The following is a 22,199-nucleotide window of genomic DNA, read 5'->3' as shown; positions in this document are numbered from 1 at the left end:
ATTAAGAAGGTGGAGTGACGATATAGTCAAGGTTGCAGGTAAAACATGGCAACGAACAGCCAGAGACAGAATACAATGGCTACAAATTGGAGGAGGGTTTCACTGCTATATACAGTCCTTACAAAAAAGAACAATACAATGAAAATTAACACTACTAATATAAAAAAAATAGATAATATCAACTAACCCACTAACAATCTATAAAACTTGTAAACCATAATAATAATTCATAAAAAATGTCTGTAATTGTAAGGAAATATCGCTATTTTTATTTTATAAAAAAAATATCCATCATTTTCATTATTGTCAACCCATATTCAGCTCATTGCTGAGCACAAGTGTCCTCTCAGAATGAGAGGGGTTAGGCCAATAGTCTACCAATGCGGATTGGCAGACTTCACACACGTAGAGAATTAAGAAAATTCTCAGGTATGCAGGTTTCTTCTACATATATTGCAATTCCTAGAAAAAACATTAGTATTTATATTTTATTCAACCAACAGACACTGTGCCTACAGATTTTTTTATTCATTATGAATTTATATATTGTTTGAACGCGGAATGACTTTAATCAAAATAAATAATTGAAGGTTAATTTCAATTTTCAAGGTTCATTAAAACGTTCGTAATCAATTAATTAGTTAATTCGTTACGCACGCTAACCCTAATTGGTGGACTATTTAACAACCGTTTCCAATTAATTTGTATATTAATGGAATATATATTGATTTTTGGTTATATACGTCATAATATTTATCAATTTGGTTTAATCATAGGCATTGTCATAAAATTTAACGTTTTGGACTATAATTGTGTCATACTGGTATATATAAAGTATATAGTAATATATAAAGCTGAAGAGTTTGTTTGTTTGCTTGAACGCGCTAATCTCAGGAACTACTGGTCCGATTTGAAAAATTCTTTCTGTTTTAGGTAGCCCATTTATCGATGAAGGCTATAGGTTATATATTATTCCCGTATTCCTACGGGAATAGAAACCACGTGGGTAAAACCGCGCGGCGTTAACTAGTTTTAATATATATTTAACTGCCTTGGATCTTGAGTCTTGGGTCGACCTCTTTTTGAGCTGTTAGCGGACGCCCGCGACTTCGTCCGCATGAAAACCGATGTAAACTTTCAACCCCTTTTTTACCCTTATTCTATGTAAATTATATTTCGCGTATGTAATATAGCAAAAAGTCCATTAATCATTTTACAAATATGTAACTTAAAACATAAACGATTTAAAAAAAACTTTAACCCCCGTGTAACCCTATTTAGGGGTAGAATTTTGAAAAATCTTAAATTACATTGCTTTTATTATTATTTAGGTAATACACATACCTACCAATTTTTACAAATGTAACTTAAAAAATGAAGGACTTTCGATACAAACTTTCAACTCCTGATTCACCCTCTTCTGATTTGATTTTCACGATAAAAAGTGCCCTATAGACTTCTTCGTATTATGGTCTAACTCTCAAATCGTGCCAAGTTTTATTTAAATACATTCAGTAGTTTCAGCGTGATGCCCGGTCAACAAAAAACACGGACAATCCAACAGACAAAAAATCTAAAAAAAAACCCGATTGATAGAAATAGAAATCTCTTACAATATATCTCGTACAACGTGGAACGCCTATAATGGTTTACATCATACCTGAACTGAAGCTGTCAGTGTATAATTATCAAAGTCGTTTGAAAATCGGTTGTAAAGGGTAATGGTTCCATTAACAGAGTTTATCAATAGTCCATTATCTACAGTTCATGAATAGTCCGCGACAACGTGCCGCGCACATGCCTCGGCCATGTGCTTCTATTGTGCGCAGGGGCATGATATCGTTTTACTAGATGTGGCCTTTTTGTTATAGTGTAACAATACGTATAAGGAAACAAGAGTGAATAGACGTCTTCTAGGCAAGCGTGTCCCAACTCAGACTATTTACACTTACCATCAGGTGAGATCATGGTAAACGCTAGCCTATCTTGCGTAAAAATAGTCCTTGTTGACCGAGTTCGTTTAATTATTAGCGGGCGCTCACAGTACAGATTATATCGGGATAAAAAAATCTGCATTTATAGTTTTAGTGAAATTGGTTCAGTAGTTGCGTAATTAAAAAATAACAAACACTCAAACCTCACCTTTATAATATTAGTGTGACTAAAATGTTCATGTAATGTTCGTATAAATGTATTTTTATGTACATGAGACTCCATAGAAGCATTGTAATTTTGATACTGAGTCTAGCTTGGAAGTTTTATGTTTACTTTACTTTTAGGTTAAACTAAGACTGTTTTCCGGTTCCGGCATTCAAACAGTGCAAACGTGTGTCAGTGCTATCCGAAAAAAATAATTAAAAACTCAGTGCAAACGAAACAAAAACAATCAAACAGTGAAATATACTAAACAAGAATACTTTGCAAGCAAGTTAAGTTATTAAACTGTGTGGCACTTTGCAATTATAAGAAGAAGCAAGAGCTATTTAATTGGTAAACATAACCTCGTTTTAACTTTGACAGTTGTCAAATACCAGAAAGTCATAGATCGCATATTACCAACATAACAGAAGAACTCAGTGTTGTCATAGCAAATAAAAAATTATACTGTCTCCCAATAAAATATATCCTCAGAGCCAACATATGAACAACAAAGAAAAGTTGCGTTCCAATTTATGCAGTTACGAAACGTTTTTGTTCTCTCGTTGAGAATAATATAATCTTTGATTTTATAACTGCACAGAATAAATACACTGCAAAATCACTTAAATTAATTTACTCTTGCTGCACAACGATGGCTGAAGAAATGTCAATATCCACACTCTACAGTATGATGAAACTTGAAATGGAGAAACAAGCCACTCTGATAAAAGATAATACAGAAAAAATTATGTTGACCATAGATGATAAAATAAAACCATTAATTCAAGAAAATAAAATCCTAAAATTAGAAATTGAAGTATTAAACAGGAAAATAAACTCTCTAGAAAATGCAAACAAAAGGAACAACATTATAATTCATGGATTGAATGAGACTGAAAAAAATTATACTGAATTATTTAGCAGCATTTTAAGATTACTTGGAAATTTGGGAATAAAAATTGATAATTCGGATATAAACAATTTACACAGAATTGGAAGACAGGCGAATGAAAAAATAAGGCCTATAGTAATTACCCTCACAACATACAACAAAAAAATCGAGATTCTTAAAAATAAAAAGAAAATGACAGAACCAACATACATTACCGAAGACTTTTCTAAAGATACTTTACAAAAACGCAGAGAATTACAACAAGAATTACACCAAGAGAAGGAAAAAGGAAACGATGCATACATTAAAAATAACAAAATTGTAATAAAACAAAAAGGAAACGAAAAAAGAAAAAGGGAGAACACTTTATCACCGACAGAACAAAGTCAAAGCGGGTCAGGAGGTAACGCCAAAAACATAATAGCTCCTGCAAAACTCCACAGAACTGACCCATTCGCATATATGAGGTCTAGATCCCACTCTCTCACAGAAACAAGTAAACCAAAAGCATAGGAATCTCGAGGCATCGGTAACCGGACAAACGCAACGACAATAAACAAAAACCATCTGGAAAAGAAAAAGCACCCCAACCCGGCTGGTCACCGTGGGGCAAGAGACCAAAACCCCCTAGGATCACCCCCCCCTAAAAAGCAAAACACAAACGAACACGACACTATACATGAAACCAATAAAAAAGGAAAAATATGTAGTCAAGATAAGAGAAAAAGCATTTACATTTCAACTCTTAACACCAGGACCCTAAGAACAGACGAATCCCTACAAGAACTGGAATATGCCTTGGGTTTTATAAATTGGGACATTATTGGCCTAAGCGAAGTGAGGAGAATGGGCGAAAAAATTGAACAGCATGAAAACTTCATTTTCTATCATATAGGAAACACACCAGGCCTACACGGTGTCGGCTTCATTATTAAAAAAAGCTACAGTGAATATATACAGTCCTTCGTTGGAATATCAGAAAGAATTGCACAACTAAATATTAACCTGCCTGGGTATGAAACTATATCAATAATCCAAATATATGCACCTACAGAGGTAGCATCTAAGGACGTAAAAGATAACTTCTACGAAAACCTGGAAAGGACCCTCGCAGGTGCACACAAAGCAATTGTCCTGATGGGGGACTTCAATGGACAGATAGGTGAGAGGCTAACAAACGAAGACAGTATACTAGGTCGATTCAGCACTGGAAAAAGAAATAATAACGGTCAAAGACTAGTACGTCTAGCCCAGGCACATAACCTAAAGATCCTAAATAGCTTTTACAAGAAAAACAAAAATAAAAAATGGACCTGGATGTCTCCTGATGGAAATGTGAAGAATGAAATAGATTTCCTGTTATCTAATAAACCACAATTCTTCAAGGATATAAACATAATTAATAAGTTAAATTTCAACACAAACCACCGAATGGTAAGAGGAGCAATCTACATAAATGAGGTAAAGAAGAGAAGACAGTACACCAAGAAAGGAAGTACACCACATCAAATTCCACTCCCCGTTCCAGAAAACTTGTTTGTAACATGGAAAGATAATTTTCTGAATTACAACAAGAAGGAAAGTATACAAGAAAAATATAATATACTAGAGGAAGCGCTTCAAAAAGTTTCTAGAAAACTACATATCTCGAAAAACAATAGAGATAAGATTGGTCAGGAAGCCAGACATCTCATTGACGCCAGGAAAACTCTATTGGGAAATAGAAAACAAAATAGATCACAAATAACGCAGCTAAGCAAACAAATAAATGAAAAAATTAGGTCACATAGGAAACAGATTAGAAATAGATCTATCCAATACCACATCGAAAAATCGGGAGGAATAAAGAAAGCCCTGAAAGAATTGAGAGAGAATACCTGTTGGATTCCGTACATCAAAAGCAAGCCATCTGACAGGAAAGAAACAAAACGACCTGAAATTATGGAAATAGCAACAACATTTTATAGCAAACTGTACGATGATGTAGACTACAAAAACACTCAATATTTACAAGGAAATGACGAAGAAGATATTCTCCCTATATTAGAAGCCGAAGTAAGAACCGCAATATTGTCCCAGAAAAACTACAAAGCCCCTGGAGATGATGGGATAACAAATGAAATTCTAAAAGGGTGCCTAGACTACATAATTAAAGATATAACATATATATACAACGAAATAATATCTAAAGAAATAATACCACAACAATGGACATCGTCAACCATAATATTGCTCCATAAGAAAGGCGACAAGGCAGAAATAAACAACTACAGGCCAATCAGCCTGATCTCCAATTTATATAAAGTATTTGCGAAGGTAATATTGAACAGAATTAGCTCAGTATTGAACGAAAATCAACCGAGAGAACAGGCTGGATTCCGAAGCGACTTCTCTACAATGGACCATATTCATGTCATAAAACAAATTATCCAAAAAAGCAATGAATACGGGAAAACTTACTATTTGGCATTTGTAGATTACAGTAAGGCATTCGATTCTTTAACACATGCACATATTTGGGACGCTTTAAACTCTCAAGGAGTACATCCAAAATATATCAGAATAATAAAAAACATATACAAGGACTCAACTGCAAAAATTCAAACTGAAAGGAAAGGTGCTGCCTTCAGAATAAAAAAAGGAGTACGGCAAGGCGACCCCCTTTCACCAAAGTTATTCTCGGCTGTATTAGAGTATATATTTAAAAAAATTAATTGGACTGAATTTGGAATAAATGTAAATGGCGAAAAGCTTAACCACCTTAGATTCGCAGACGACCTGATTGTGATTAACGAAAACCAAGAAGGCTTAAAAACTATGCTACAGCAATTAGAAAGAGAAAGCAAAAATGTGGGTCTGACTATGAATTTAGATAAAACCAAACTAATGACAAACAATACTAAAACACCCATTTTATTAAACCTACATCAAATAGAATATGTTGATGAATATACATACTTAGGGCAAATCATTGCACCAGAAAACCAAATGCAGAAAGAAATAAACATCAGAATAAATAAAGCCTGGAAAAGATTCTGGTCTTTAAAGGAAGTAATGAAGAACCCACAGATACCCCTTAAAGACAAGACTACAGTGTTCAACTCCTGCATATTACCATGTTTAACCTACGGAGCACAAACCTGGGCCCTTACTAGCAAGCAGGGTGGAGCACTCAGAGTGTGTCAGAACAAAATGGAGAGAAGCATTCTAAACTTCAAGTTAAAAGATAAAATTAAACTTAAAAATATAAGAAGTAAGACAAAAGTCACAGATGTCACTTACACAGTGAAAAAGCTTAAATGGAATTGGGTGGGCCACATGATAAGAAATAAAAAGGTAAAATGGACAAAGAACGTTACTGAATGGTACCCTCGAGATGGAAAAAGGAAGAAAGGACGACAAAAAATAAGATGGGAGGACGATATCAGAAAGGTAGCTGGAACAACATGGCAAAGAAAAGCTGCAAACAGAGATACATGGAAAAGCCTAGGGGAGGCCTATGCCAAAAGGCAAATTGATAATTCTGATACCGATGTCGAAGAATAGAATAAATTGATTTATAAAATAACTATATAAAATAATATTAATAACTTCAAAATTAAATGCATGAAATAAGTATTAATTACATTATGGGTATTACTTTGCTAAATTATAAATTATGATGATGATTATAATGAAATGTAAAATACTAATAATAATTATGAAATGTATCTTATTATCAGTAATAAAGGCTATTTGTATTTGTATTTGTATTTGTAAGACTTTTTACATAATATTATTAAAACCATTGCTCTTTACTTTGATTCATGAAAGAATAAACCAAATAAAAATTTTGTTCAATACATAAACTGAATTTGACTTTGATTATTGACTTTAAAGGAATTTAAAGTCTTATTTATTATTAGTTAATTATTTTATAAGTATAGGTCAATCTATTCCACAAAATCCGTTTGGATGTAGTAAGAACTGGTTAGTGAGTGATATATTCGATTTTCACCAGAAAAAGTAAACGATATTTATTTGTACGTTTATATTTGTTAAAAACATGACCGTTACACATTGTAATCCTTATTTTCATGGCATACCAAAATCAACTTGCCTTGAAAAAAATTTATTACGTACAAGGTAGCTCACTGTCTCTTCCAGTTACGCATATAGCATCTCTCACCATGTGGTTTTAAGAAAAATATTATTTTAACGCCTGCGTTTTTTTTTATTTGTGTACTTAAGTTAATTATCGCGGTCTGCGGCCAAGATGGCTGCCTGTTTCCCATGACTTTATGGTTTGTTTTTACTATGATAGCGCCTTACCGTGAACTTAGAATTTCAAATGGCCAAAGACTTACTGTTGTACAGAAATCGCTATATATTTTGTCGACATCATATCGTAAGATAAATTAACAGTGGTAGCGTTAGAAAATAATCCTGGTTGAAAGTCGACGCAGACTCATACTCAATTACCCAGTTTTTAGGTAAAAAACAATGGGGATGATGACTAGGTTTGAATGTATTGATTTTTATGATACATTTGGGTAAATAGGGTCAATGTCAACTAATTTATACATAAAAAGCAAAGATTGACTGGATATTTGCAAAATAAATAAGATTATAAAATTTCGAAATCTATTAAAAATATTTTATCGTAATTAGATGAAAATTCATACAGTTTTAGCTTCCTTACATTAAATGTGACATTTTTCAATAAATAAACTATAAACATAAACGCAGAAATAACAAAGATATTAGTAATTTTGTTTAAACGCCCATACAAATCTAATGATCATTAATTGCCTACGACGTCATAAGATCGTACCATTTTGTATGGGGCGTTTTTCAGGGATCCGCGGCAGCACCGCAAATCAGCAAATCTGACCTTTAAATCCCTGTAGCTCCGAAAGTAATGATCGCAGATACCCTGTTACTTTTACAAAATTGCTTTACTATTAGCATGCTCTTAATTTATATAAAATTTAAAAAAAAACTGTCATCATCCCTATTACAATGGAATGGAACTCGGGAACTCCAATATTTTGAAAACAATAATTTCAATAAAGTAAAAAACATTTGATAATTAGGTACATATTAATAAAAACAAACAAAAAGGAAAAATGAAAAAATACGCATTTCAGGTTTTTTTTATTTTTCATTTATTTATATTCACATTTTGTCAGTATTGTGCATTTCAGATTTTAATTTGGTATATGGCGGATAAAACTTTGTAAATATTGCTTTAGTTTAAAATTTTTTAATTCAAATTCAAAATCCATTTATTTTAAATAGGCTCAGTTTACAAACACTTTTGAAAGGTTTCCCTTTTCAATTCAATCGGACGGAGTGAATAAATTTACTAAATAAAACAGTGAACAAATTCCACATAACAAAGTCACGTGTTTCCGTTAGTACAGTTTAGAATACCTATGGTCAAATACTTGCACATGTGCGAGTAAAAATATTTGCGTTAGTCGATGCCAATATGAAATTTAAATCATAAATTCAATATGGCCGACGCTTGAACGAGCACCGACGTTAGCGAATTATTTTTATTAAGAGTACCTACAGTTGAACATAGAAAACGATTTTATCGGAAATAAAATTTGTTTTATTTAAAAATACCCTCTATTATATACGCTTTTACTGCTATGCTCTTGTATAATGGCACATTACTATTGGGATCATAAATTATAAATTAAGTATTATTACTAGTGAATATTGACTAATTGATGCCCGCGACTCCACAAATCGGTAGTGATTTTAGTTAAATGCGTTAAGAACCAGCGCAACACCCCTAGACTTAGCTCAGTTTTTAGAGCATAATCATTACATTTCGTCGTTATCAACCCATATACGGCTCACTGCTGAGCTCGAGTCTCCTCTCAGAATGAGAAGAGTTGGGGGGGGGCAGAGAATTAAGAAATTTTCTGGTGTGCAGGTTTCCTCACGATGTTTTCCTTCACCGTTTGAGACACGTGATATTTATTTTTTAAAATGCAATGCAATTGTAATGTTTACAAGGTATAAAGTACCATGTTCACAGGAGAATATCAAAACTTAAGGTTAATTGAAATACTATCGAAACCGGATCAGTATTTCTTCAGTGAATAAATCGCGGACTTGGAATTTTGAAGACAGAACCTCCTTTTTTGAAATCGATAATATAAATCAATCAATTATCATAAAACAAACTGTTAATTCTAATCCAATTAATAATAGAAAATTAATTAGTTATTCAAATATCAAATAACAGATAATAAATTATGACATCCAATTAATTGGGTACAATTAATTCGTTCGCAAATATTTTACAAACCACACAAAGTTTAGTTTAATAATAAAATAATAATTAATGTCATGTTTGTATAAACGCTAAATTATGATATTATTATGTAACATCACGATAAATTATCGCACAATATTAATTATCGCATAGATCATCTGAATTGGTTCGACGCCCACAAAATTAATGTTTGCGTGACAATTTGTGTGGTCGACTGTCCCTATCGCAAAAAGTGTCGGGTGTCAGAACTGTGCCCCACTTGTGATTATCACTTCTATGAAAAACACGTTTTGAAAACATCTCTCAATTGGTACTTTGTTCGTTAAAAAAACCAAGGCCTGTTTCTACGTATTTGTTGAGCAATTCTAACTTTTATTAAATTCGTTTGTAAAGCTTCCTACGAACAACATAGTTTCTTTGCCGTATCTTAATAAGATTGTCATTGGAACGTGTTGGGCCAAAAATGGTCGGTCTCTTATAATGTCTGTTGAAGAAATAATAATTCACTTTCAATTATCCCGAGGCAAATTTGGCTTCGGCCGTGGCTAGTTACCACCCTACTGACAAAGACGAACCGCCAAGCGATTTAACGTTCCGGTACCATGCCGTGTAGAAACCGAAATAAGTGTGGATTTCATCCTACTCTTAACAAGTTATGACGCTTCCATCTTAGATTGCATCATCACTCACCATCAGGTGGGATTGTAGTCAAGGGCTAACTTGTTGAGAATAAATAAAAAATAAAATAAATGAAGAGTCAAAAAGTAAAACGTCAATCTTCCAAGTAAACTATGATTTATCGTATACAGGATGTCGTAAAAACACAATATATATATAAGAAAGTACTCATAGTACAAATATATAAATAACTGTAGACAAATGAAATGAGAAATATATACATATACTTTGAAACTTCTGTCATCCCTCGGAAAAGCTGTCGTGTGACGTAGCCTGACCCGCGTCATAACTCTTATATCTAAAGCAATTTATAACATAGCAATTTCTAAATTGACCCAACCAATAATCGAACTTTGCACGTATTTGTTGTAAAAACAACAGCCACTGCATAATAATAAGGTCTATTTTTCTTTACTCTGTTAAAGTAAACAAATTTTGTTATTGTAAATTTGTATTGAAAGTATACAGAAGTATTTGCAAATAACATTTTCTTATTCAAAGAAAAGTTTCTAATACCTTCCTACTCAAAATTCGATATAATTATATTTCTATTGCGTACCCACGCATATTGTACCCACTTCTAATATACCTTTAGAACTATTTGCAGATGTCACGGAATATTAGTGATATGTATAAACCATAGTAAATATTCTTGAAAAATTATACTATAAATTTTTGGTACCCTAATTATTTAAAAGATTTAGAGGATACACTGTACTCTGGACTCGATAAAGCAGATTTCGTTGATTGCATTATCACACAATTAGCTTTAATTTGTCTTTAATAAAGAACACCTAGTAACGCTTATAATAATAATTTAACCTTTAATGTCCTATTAATACAAATTAATAAAATATTATTTAACCCATCGTGGCTCAAACTACATAAATATAATAATATATATTTATGTAGTTTATAATAATATGTACTTACTAGTACAGTATAGGGCTTTTTAACATGAAATGAAATAACATGAAATTTTATGAATGACGATTTTTTACCTAAACAAAAGTAATTCGCGTTTAAATTTACGTTAACTTTTAAGAAAATAAAGTACAGAACCTCAATTTCACTAGACACTCCGAGGAAACTAAATTCATTTAGGAAATTAGTTAAAAGTTTTTTCTTTTAAATACTTCAAACACATTAGTGCTGACTTAGAGAATACTCTCCCAACATTTCTCGTTTCGTTTTGTTTCCCATTCTTTCTATATTTATAAGACCGTTGAACTCACTAACTCTGAAGGCACGGCGCGAAGTAATTATTTTCGACAACTAATTTGGTTAATCTATAAATTTATCTGTCTAAAGTAAAACTTAACTGGTACGTTTTGATTTTGATTTTATTGTTGTTTGTTAGATTGAAAACATACTGCACCTATTTTCAAAACTCTTACACCATAGCTACATCTTTACTGAGTAAAATAAGCCGATTGTAACCGCGGAACAACTGATGGTGTCATGGTATATGGTATCTGTGTTTTATGTCAGCCACTTGCGATCAAGTAAGCCCACATGCCTGCAGCGCTAACGGCTTGACAGCCAGTAATTCAACATGCGAATTATTAAATAAATTTTTATACTGTTTATCTTATTTGTGATTTACTTATAAATTTTTTTTTATTAACTATCATTTCTTTTATAAATTATTTTGCATCTTCACTTGTTATATTTTATAATGTAACTTTCTTTGTAGTTGTATGTGGCCTTATTTTTGTTTATTTTATATCTCTTACAATATATCTCGTACAACGTGGAACACCTAAAATGGTTTACATCATACCTGAACTGAAGCTGTCAGTGTACAATTATCAAAGTCGTTTGAAAATCGGTTGTAAAGGGTAATGGTTCCATTAACAGAGTTTATCAATAGTCCATTATCTACAGTTCATGAATAGTCCGCGACAACGTGCCGCGCACATGCCTCGGCCATGTGCTTCTATTGTGCGCAGGGGCATGGCATAGTTTTACTAGATGTGGCCTTTTTGTTATAGTGTAACAATACGTATAAGGAAACAAGAGTGAATAGACGTCTTCTAGGCAAGCGTGACCCAACTCAGACTATTTACACTTACCATCAGGTGAGATCATGGTAAACGCGAGCCTATCTTGCGTAAAAAATAGTCCTTGTTGACCGAATTCATTTATTTATTAGCGGGCGCTCACGGTACAGATATTATCGGGATAAAAAATTACCTTTATAATAATACAGGATATAGTTAATCTGCATTTATAATTTTAGTTAGCTTAATTGAGTAGTTAAAAGATAACAAACACTCAAACCTTCACCTTTATAATATTAGTGTCACTAAAATGTTCATGTAATGTTCGTATAAATGTATTTTTATGTACATGAGACTCCATAGAAGCATTGTAATTTTGATACTGAGTCTAGCTTGGAAGTTTTATGTTTATTTTACTTTTAGGTTAAACTAAGACTTTTTACATAATATTATTAAAACCATTGCTCTTTACTTTGATTCATGAAAGAATAAACCAAATAAAAATTGTGTTCAATACATAAACTGAATTTGACTTTGATTATTGACTTTAAAGGAATTTAAAGCCTTATTTATTATTAGTTAGTTATTTTATTATATAGGTCAATCTATTCCACAAAATCCGTTTGGGTGTAGTAAGAGGTGGTTAGTGAGTGTTATATATTTCGATTTTCACCAGAAAATGTAAACGATATTTATTTGTACGTTTATATTTGTTAAAACATGACCGTTACACATCGTATTCCTTATTTTCATGGCATACCAAAATCAACTTGCCTTGAAAAAAATTTATTACGTACAAGGTAGCTCACTGTCTCTTCCAGTAACGCATATAGCATCTCTCACCATGTGGTTTTAAGAAAAATATTATTTTAACGCCTGCGTTTTTTTTTATTTGTGTACTTAAGTTAATTATCGCGATCTGCGGCCAAGATGGCTGCCTGTTTCCCATGACTTTATGGTTTGTTTTTACTATGATAGCGCCTTACCGTGAACTTAGAATTGGGAATGGCCACAGACTTACTGTTGTACAGAAATCGCTATATATTTATTCGACATAATATCGTAAGATAAATTAAACGTTAGAAGAAAGATTTTATTTAATTTTAGTTGAACAAGTAGATCGACCCAGTTAGTAAAACACAGAATTACAATTGGAATTCAGTTTTTTTAATTTGAAATTGAACTTATTGTTTTCAAAAGATTGCAAAACGAAAATTTCGATAAAGTAAAAAATCATTTAATAATTAAATATTTATATTAAACAGATAACTTTGCAGAAAGAAGCGAAAATAGACTTCCAGTTATGGAGATTTACAATTCGAAATAAACTAACCTTTTTATTAGTAGGTATGGCTCTATCCAGCCATCGTAAATTTTTGTATCTATACTAATATTATAAAACTGAAGAATTTGTTTGTTTGTTTGATTGAACGCGCTAATCTCAGGAACTACTGATCTGATTTGAAAAATTCTTTCAGTGTTAGATAGCCCATTTATCGAGGAAGGCTATAAGATATACATTATCCCCGTATTCCTACGGGAACGGGAACCACGCGGGTAAAACCACGCAGCGTCAGCTACTCTACTATATACTTTGAAGGATTTGTTTTAATGAAATTGATTGGAGTGAACAAAGTTACTTAATAAAACAGTGAACAAATTCCACAAAACAAAGTCATGGGTTTCCGTTAGTATAGTTTAGAATACCTATGGTCCAATACTTGCACATGTGCGAGTAAAAATATTTGCGTTAGTCGATGCCAATATGAAATTTAAATCATAAATTCAATATGGCCGACGCTTGAACGAGCACCGACGTTAGCGAATTATTTTTATTAAGAGTACCTACAGTTGAACATAGAAAACGATTTTGTCGGAAATAAAATTTGTTTTATTTAAAAATACCCTCTATTATATACGCTTTAACTACTATGCTCTTGTATTAATGGCACATTTCTATTGGGATCATAAATTATAATTTAAGTATTATTACTAGTGAATATTGACTAATTGATGCCCGCGACTCCACAAATCGGTAGTGATTTAGTTAAATGCGTTAAGAACCAGCGCAACACCCCTAGACTTAGCCCAGTTTTTAGAGCATAATCATTACATTTCGTCGTTATCAACCCATATACGGCTCACTGCTGAGCTCGAGTCTCCTCTCAGAATGAGAGGGGTTAGGCCAAAAGTCCACCACGCTGGCCCAATGCGGATTGGCAGACTTCACACACGCAGAGAATTAAGAAATTTTCTGGTGTGCAGGTTTCCTCACGATGTTTTCCTTCACCGTTTGAGACACGTGATATTTATTTTTTAAAATGCACACAACTGAAAAGTTGGAGGTGCATGCCCCTGACCGGATTCGAACCCACTCCCTCCGGAGTCGGAGGCAGAGGTCATATCCACTGGGCTATCACGGCTCTACATAAATCTCATTACATTTGTTATTATGTTATTACTTTAAAAAATTAAAAGAAATTAATTGTAATGTTTACAAGGTATAAAGTACCATGTTCACAGGAGAATATCAAAACTTAGGGTTAATGGAAATACTATCGAAACCGGATCAGTAATTCAGTGAATAAATCGCGGTCTTAGAATTTTGAAGACAGAACCTCCTTTTTTGAAATCGATAATATAAATCAATCAATTATCATAAAACAAACTGTTAATTCTAATCCAATTAATAATAGAAAATTAATTAGTTATTAAAATATCAAATAACAGATAATAAATTATGACATCCAATTAATTGGGTACAATTAATTCGTCCGCAAATATTTTACAAACCACACAAAGTTTAGTTTAATAATAAAATAATAATTAATGTCATGTTTGTATAAACGCTAAATTATGATATTATTATGTAACATCACGATAAATTATCGCACAATATTAATTATCGCATAGATCATCTGAATTGGTTCGACGCCCACAAAATTAATGTTTGCGTGACAATTTGTGTGGTCGACTGTCCCTATCGCAAAAAGTGTCGGGTGTCAGAACTGTGTCCCACTTGTGATTATCACTTCTATGAAAAACACGTTTTGAAAACATCTCTCAATTGGTACTTTGTTCGTTAAAAAAACCAAGGCCTGTTTCTACGTATTTGTTTTTGTTACGTTGTTGTTCGCCCTGGCTAGGCAGGGAGAACAACACGAGCAGACAACGGGGAGTGTTGATCGATCGTCTAGGAATTTCTTAATCCTACATCCTGTAGTCACAAGTTCAGGACTCTGCTCGGAGGTTTTCTCTCTACCACGCGATGGACCCGGCACCCGCACGGTGAATCCATGGAATGCTAAGATATTCGTCTCAATGAGCAATTCTAACTTTTTATTAAATTCGTTTGTAAAGCTTCCTACGAACAACTTAGTTTCTTTGCCGTATAAGACATTGTCATTGGAACGTGTTGGGCCAAAAATGATCGGTCTCTTATAATGTCTGTTGAAGAAATAATAATTCACTTTCAATTAGCCCGAGGTAAGCAAATTTGGCTGATGGGAAGCTTCGGCCGTGGCTAGTTACCACCCTACCGACAAAGACGAACCGCCAAGCGATTTAACGTTCCGGTACCATGCCGTGTAGAAACCGAAATAAGTGTGGATTTCATCCTACTCTTAACAAGTTATGACGCTTCTATCTTAGATTGCATCATCACTAACCATTCGGTGGGATTGTAGTGAAAGGCTAACTTGTTGAGAATAAAAAAAAATTAGATGGAGAGTCAAATCGATGACAAAAAGTAAAACGTTAATCTTCCAAGTAAACTTTGGTTTATCGTATACAGGATGTGGTAAAAACACAATTGATATAAGAAAGTACTCATAGTACAAATACATAAATAACTGAAGACAAATAAAATGAGAAAAATATACATTGAAACTTCTGTCATCCCTCGGAAAAGCTGTCGTGTGACGTAGCCTGACCCGCGTCATAACTCTTATATCTAAAGCAATTTATAACATAGCAATTTCTAAATTGACCCAACCAATAATCGAACTTTGCACGCATTTGTTGTAAAAATAACAGCCACTGCATAATAATAAGGTCTATTTTCCTTTACTCTGTTAAAGTAAACAAATTTTGTTATTGTAAATTTGTATTGAAAGTATACAGAAGTATTTGCAAATAACAGACTCTTATTCAAATAAAAGTTTCTAATACCTTCCTACTCAAAATTCGTTATCATAATTATATTTCTATTGCGTACCCACGCATATTGTACCCACTTCTAATATACCTTTAGAACTATTTGCAGATGACACGGAATATTGGTGACTAGCTGACGCCACGCGGTTTTACCCGCGTAGTTCCCGTTCCCGTAAGAATACTGGGATAATGTATAGCCTGTAGCCTTCCTCGATAAATGGGCTATCTAACACTGAAAGAATTTTTCAAATCGCACCTGTAGTTCCAGAGATTAGCGCGTTCAATCAAACAAACAAACAAACAAACTCTTCAGCTTTATAATATTAGTATAGATATTTATAAACCATAGTAAATATTCTTGAAAAATTATACTATTAATTTTTGGTACCCTAATAATTTAAAAGATTTAGATGATACACTGTATTCTGGACTCGATAAAGCAGATTTCGTTGATTGCATTATCACACAATTAGCTTTAATTTGTCGTTAAAAAGAACACCTAGTAACGCTTATAATAATAATTTAACCTTTAATATCCTATTAATACAAATTAATAAAATATTATTTAACTCATCATAGCTCAAACTACATAAATATAATAATATATATTTATGTAGTTTATAATAATATGTACTTACTAGTACAGTATAGGGCTTTTTAACATGAAATGAAATAACATGAAATTTTATGAATGACGATTTTTTACCTAAACAAAAGTAATTCGCGTTTAAATTTACGTTAACTTTTAAGAAAATAAAGTACAGAACCTCAATTTCACTAGACACTCCGAGGAAACTAAATTCATTTAGGAAATTAGTTGAAAGTTTTTTCTTTTAAATACTTCAAACACATTAGTGCTGACTTAGAGAATACTCTCCCGACATTTCTCGTTTCGTTTTGTTTCCCATTCTTTCTATATTTATAAGACCGTTGAACTCACTAACTCTGAAGGCACGGCGCGAAGTAATTATTTTCGACAACTAATTTGGTTAATCTATAAATTTATCTGTCTAAAGTAAAACTTAAACTGGTACGTTTTGATTTTATTGTTGTTTGTTAGATTGAAAACATACTGGACCTATTTTCAAAACTCTCACCATAGGCTACATCCTTACTGAGTAAAATAACAACATAACAACTGATGGGGGTCATGATATATGGTATCTGTGTTTTATGTCAGCCACTGACGATTAAGTAAGCTCACATGCCTACAGCGCTAACGGCTTGACAGCCAGTAATTCAAAATGCGAATTATTAAATAAATTTTTATACTATTTATCTTATTTGTGATTTACTTATTAATATTTTTTTTATTCACTATCATTTCTTTTATAAATTATTTTGCATCTTCACTTGTTATACCTACTTTACAATGTAACTTTCTTTGTAGTTGTATGTGGCCTTATTTTTGTTTATTTTAAACTTTCTGTACATATTTAGTAAAACTCTGTTTAACAAATAAATAAATATATGACATCATGCCGATCGCGACTAACATAACGATCAGTGTTATCGGACGTCAAGCCATTTATTTTTTATTAGCGCTGCAGGCATGTGGGCTTATCAGATGGTGAGTGGCTAGTATTAAAGATACCAAAATAGTAAACGCCCGCAAATTTCAAAGATTAGGACCTAGCATGAAAAGTTTCCCCAACTATTTTGAAATGAAATGAAATTTAATGATAAAATAAGTATCTCTGCAATAAACTGAGGACCCTGAATTAAGTTTGGAAAACCTGTATCTCAGGATCCTTGCTCTTCCTGTTTATAATAAATTTCTATTTTAACAATCTTATATAATACATAATTAATAGAAATTTAGACTAACATGCATAGAAGTATGTGTGTGCGTATGTTTGTATGTACGTGTGGACAGAGTTTACAGTTTGTTTCATGTAGCATGGTGCGGGTGACAGTTCGTTTCATTTTTGTAAGTTTGCCGCGATTCACGATGACAGTACGTATTATGAACGTCATACAGGCAACTGTCACGGTACCCATGCTATCTGAAAAACACTTTAGTGCGTTTCAGCGAGACAGTTTTGTGCAATGCGGAACAAAAACACAAACAAACGATTTGAGCATTCCGTTCGCTTATAGCTAACTGAGTCATCGTTGTTTTTAAATGGCACGTTTTACAGCTTTCACCGAGCTTTTATCTCATTTCGTAAGTATGACACCAAAAAATCTTAATCAATGACTTAATCATCAGATTTAACGAACAATAAGAAACCATCTTTGGTCCACCATCCTACCATCCAATCATCAGGTACAGTATTTTGGAGTTGCTCAAATGCAGGTTGGTGGATGCAATAATAATTAATAGTCACTGCCAATGTAAATGATAATAAACCGACAGGCTGATTCACTATCTTTGACGTCAGCTAGTTGATATACACGAAATTGAGATTCTATGTAACAAATGTCATACGGTGCCTACTGGTTAACCCATATTCGGCTCACAGCTGAGCTCGAGTCTCCTCTCAGAATGAGGGTGGTAAGGCCAATAGTCCACCACGCTGGCCTAACGAGGATTGGCAGACTTCACACACGCAGAGAATTAAGGAAATTCACAATGTTTCCCTTCACCGTTTGAGATACGTGATATTTAAATTCTTAAAATGCACACAACTGAAAAGTTGGAGGTGCATGCCCTGGAACGGATTCAAACCCACACCCCTCCGGAACCGGAGGCAGAGGTCATATCCAGTTGCTATCACGGCCATTCCAGTACTATCATTAAACAAAATTCAATACAAAATACAATTTTTCATTGTATATAGCCTTTAAATATTGGAGTTATAACCTACAAAGCTTTTTAACGTAATATAGATTGTTCTAAGACATGTTCTAAATGTTACAAGATTTACTTACGAGTATAACATCGAAAATCCCATTATCGTAAAGTGTATGTTGAATTTTATGATATTTCCCAAACTATACTTCACTATATTCGTGTTAGCAACTATAAAGTATTCGTGTCAAATCACGCCCCAAAAAAACTAAAATTAAAATCCAACAAAAACTATTCTACGCATTACATAGATGTAAAAATGATAATGCAATAAAAAATATACATGAAAATATTAGCAACTAATAGCTCACCTTATTATGTGATCGTTCGTAAAAAATGTCACCGTGTAATTTCAATATACAATCGCGATCATATTTATAACAAAAGACTCGGGAACTTTTGGGACACGGCGGGCCGGCATCGCCGCGTGACTAAACCGACTGGCGGTACATTTAGATTATTCTGTTGCGCATTATTTTTAGAATACGCCCCCTGAATGTAAGTTCATTTTCAGCGATGGTTGCCCCGGACCACGTGGTCGGTTTCCGCTGTAAGGGTGGACTAAGTGATCGCGCGACGCGGTTAAAAATAACCGTATACGTTAATGTCGTGTACATAATACACCCCTGGAGACTTACCCCGTGAAATTTAATTATATTTTACACTAGCAAACGCCTCACGATTTCACCTTGTTAGTTCCCGTTTCCGTGTGAATATGAGGATAAAACATATGACACTCGCAAATAATGTGGCTTTACATTGGTGAAAGAAAGAAAGAAGAAGAAAAGGAAACTGCATACCAGAGAAAGAAAATTCTCTGGTATGCAGTTTCCTCACGATGTTTTTCCTTCACCGTTGGAGTTGGAGGTGCATTCACTGAAAAGTTGGAGGTGCATGCCCCGGACCGGATTCGAACCCACGCCTTCCGAAATCGGAAACAGAGGTCATATCCACCCGGCTATCACGGCTATTAATGGGAATATTGGTCTTTTTTTAGGAATAGGTATATGCCTTTTTTTAATTTTTTTTTTCAAACATTCTTAAAATTAATAAAAATAAAGAGATTAACCCCTATAACCTCACAAATATTACATCTTAAATTATATTAGTATAACTAGCTATTGCCCTGACTGCGCCCTTGTGAACTTTATTTTTCTTTGCATTTAAAAATGTAAGCTTTCGTCCAAAAACTCTCTACGTATATTTTACTCCAAAATCGGACACACATCCTCAGGAAGTCCGTACAATATTCAGTTACAAAGGTTTACGCAGGGGATTTTAAAATGTTTCAATAAAATATTAAATAAGTCCACTTTTGTTTGTATTCTTCAACAAAAAGTTAATGTTTTGACAGCCTCCGTGGCGCAGTGGTATTACAAGACGATTGAGAATTTCTTAATTGGTCCAGGTATGGCTGGTGGGAGGCTTCGGCCGTGGCTAGTTACCACCCTACCTGCAAAGACGTACCGCCAAGCGATTTAGCGTTCCGGTACGATGTCGTGTAGAAACCGAAAAGGGGTGTGGATTTTCATCCTCCTCCTAACAAGTTAGCCATCAGGTGAGATTGTAGTCAAGAGCTAACTTGTAAAGAATAAAAAAAAAATTTTAGAGGTCATGAATTCAATTCCAAGCTCTGATGAATTTGTCATTTCATATTTCCTAACGGTCGTTTTCATTTTGCTTACTAAAGTTAATAAAATCTATCTTTCTGTTCTTATCTGCTTTTCAATAACCTACTGACAGATAGTTTCACTATGTAAAGATAGTTTGACTCTTACTGATAATGGAGGATTGCTATCTATCCGTAATCTTGGGTAGGTTATTGTAAACGTTAATTGGGTCAAATCCGATCAATTCTTGGGGTAGGTTTCCGTCAACATATACTAATATATAAAGAGGTAAATTTTGTGTTATTTTATGGGGTAATCTCTGAATCTACTGAACCGATTTAAAAAAAAAAGTCTCAAATGCTATATTTTATCCATGTATGTCTAATTGAACGGGAACTAGACGGCTAGTTTACCATAAAGTATCGATGGTATTTCCCCCTTAGCTAGTCAGTAACACGTATGCCTCGTTACTTCGGACGCAATTACAGTCAAGTTGATCTTAAAAACTCCTTACTTTTTTATACACCATAACCGTCTATCTACCTATTTAATTTCTACGTTTGTCAAAGTCAAAAATACCATAAAAACGATGTATTAAACAGTTTTTTTATGGTTCTAAACCATTCGACGACAGAAGTCGAGATAAAGTAAAATTTATGTTCGCCTGATAGTAATCGCGAGGAAGAAAGAAATTTAGAGTTCGTAAATTAATAACTACATTTTTTTTTTTTGGCTTTTTATCAGACAATATATTAGTTATAACTGTGTTCGGAGTTCCTGGGTTCGAATATTGGGTCGGACTGTGAAATACAGAGCTTTTCTTTCTTTTGAGAGACAGTGCGAATTTTAAGGACAGAGTTGTCGTAAAATACTCAAAAACATTGTCATGCTTAGCCCGCCAAACCGCATTGGAGCAGCTCAGTGGGTCTAAGCTCCATATCCTCTCTCCTATAAGCAGTAGAAACATGGACTAACAAACTTTCAGCTTATATATAATCTATACTAATATTGAACGCGCTAATATCAGAAACTACTGGTCCGATTTTAAAAATTCTTTCAGTGTTAGATAGCCCATTTATTGAGAAAGGCTATAGGCTATATATTATCCCCGTATTCCTACGACGAACGGAAAACAAGCGGGTGAAACCGCGCGGTGTCAGCTAGTTAGTTATAAAAGCTGAACGTTGGCTCTCACAGACTCTCTCTCTTAAAGATGGCAAATTTAGAAAATCATAGCCGATGCCCGTGGTTCTACCCGCGTAGTTCCCGTTCCTGTGTAAACATAGGATTAAAATATAGCCTATGACACTCGCAAATAACGTGGCTTTCTAGTGATAAAAAATTTTAGTTCAAAATCGATTTAGTTGATCCAAAGATTACCCTCTACACCACCACAAACTTTAATATGCAATATTATAGTCTGGCAAGTTCGTTGATGACACATCCATGATATGCGGGCGACGGGGGGAAAGACTGCGCAGGTGTGAAATCAGGCGTGCGGGGAAGTGAGGTGCATCAGTCGTGGGTTTTTCATTCATCGCTACACGCCCCCCGGCTCGCGCGGTCTATCGGGAGTGTTACGAACGAAGTTGCCAAAAGTAAATAGAATGATTCTTAAACTGATCTCAACCAGGAATCAAATTTAAGACCAGAC

At 33.7% G+C, this 22,199-nt stretch overlaps 1 protein-coding gene across 4 annotated transcripts in view; it reads right to left on the bottom strand.

Moving 5' to 3' along the window:
• The window catches only part of LOC112056691 (irregular chiasm C-roughest protein), a 117,098-nt gene that overhangs the window by 56,234 nt on the left and 38,665 nt on the right, over window positions 1-22,199 (bottom strand). The window contains exon 1 of one of the 4 annotated variants that reach the window (XM_052887159.1): window positions 19,247-19,384. The exons of the other annotated variants lie outside the window; for them this stretch is intronic. The gene's annotated coding sequence lies outside the window, so the exon portion shown is untranslated. Of the gene's footprint in view, window positions 1-19,246; window positions 19,385-22,199 lie in introns of those variants that run through there. 4 annotated transcript variants of the gene reach the window in all.

The sequence above is a fragment of the Bicyclus anynana genome, chromosome 18 (assembly GCF_947172395.1).
Source record: "Bicyclus anynana chromosome 18, ilBicAnyn1.1, whole genome shotgun sequence".
NCBI classification, from domain to species: domain Eukaryota; kingdom Metazoa; phylum Arthropoda; class Insecta; order Lepidoptera; family Nymphalidae; genus Bicyclus; species Bicyclus anynana.
Note: the sequence above shows the minus strand (reverse complement) of the source record. Positions and strands in the feature narration are given on the sequence as shown.